General features: G+C 43.6%; 1 protein-coding gene across 1 annotated transcript in view; it reads left to right on the top strand.

The window, feature by feature from the left end:
- The window catches only part of LOC102878689 (1,25-dihydroxyvitamin D(3) 24-hydroxylase, mitochondrial), a 16,784-nt gene that overhangs the window by 3,019 nt on the left and 12,829 nt on the right, over positions 1-936 (top strand). The window lies entirely within an intron of this gene.

Genomic DNA, 936 nt, shown 5'->3' with positions numbered 1-936 from the left:
ACATATTGTAAACTCTTTTTACTCCTATTCACTCTGGATGCTTATTTTGAACTGAACGTGGAGCCACATAAGATTGTACAGGTGAAAGATTGCAAACTCAGAAGCTTCCAAGGCCCAGGTAATTAATAAAGATGTATAATAAGGCGGGCCTGGTAGGGGTTTCAGCAAACAGTGCATGCCCTTTCTAGAAGAAACAACTGCCCCAGCTCCAACAATGTCTCCGGACCCTATTATTATTATTATTATTATTATTATTATTATTATTATTATTATCGAAAGGAGTGGAAAATCCATACGCTCACAAATCTCTAAAAATCCAAAATTCAGAAATCTCTGAATTTTTTGATGGTAGCTAATTCAAAGTACTTTTAAATGCACTGTGTGGCAAATTAAACGTGCCCATTGGTTACATGGGTGGGCTTCGTAGTCACAGAGACTTTGTTCCAGGCCCCAGCACGGCCACTTCTCAGCTCTGTGTCCACGGCAAATGCCTTAGCCTCTCTCTAAGCCTCAGCTTTCTCATCTGTCACCTGAGACATGGGAGTCACGGCAGCACTTTCTACCTCACAAGGCTGTCGTGAGGACCAGCTAAAATGACACACTTTGTGCAGAGCTTGATACTAGACAAGCCTCATCCAATGCGAGGCATTAGTCATCTAAAACTCTGATTTTAGAAACTGGCATCTAAAGGCCTTACTCGAGACTAGTCCAAGGTCACAGAGCTATTTAGTGAGGGAGCCGCATCCAGGATTTGCAGATTTCCTGGCTTGGAGTTCAACACGCTTCACACACCACCAGTCAGTAACACGATATTTACTTGCGCAGATATGGACGCAGCAAACCTCAGGAGAGTTCTGGCGTCGCAATCCTTGAGATATCGTGCCAACAAGGGATGCTTGACTGACTTCTCCTTTGTGGTTTCGTCCCCATTCTGAT

The sequence above is a fragment of the Pteropus alecto genome, unplaced genomic scaffold (genome assembly GCF_000325575.1).
Source record: "Pteropus alecto unplaced genomic scaffold, ASM32557v1 scaffold45, whole genome shotgun sequence".
Classification (NCBI taxonomy): domain Eukaryota; kingdom Metazoa; phylum Chordata; class Mammalia; order Chiroptera; family Pteropodidae; genus Pteropus; species Pteropus alecto.
The sequence above is the reverse complement of the archived record's forward strand: the minus strand, read 5'-3'. Positions and strand labels throughout refer to the sequence as shown.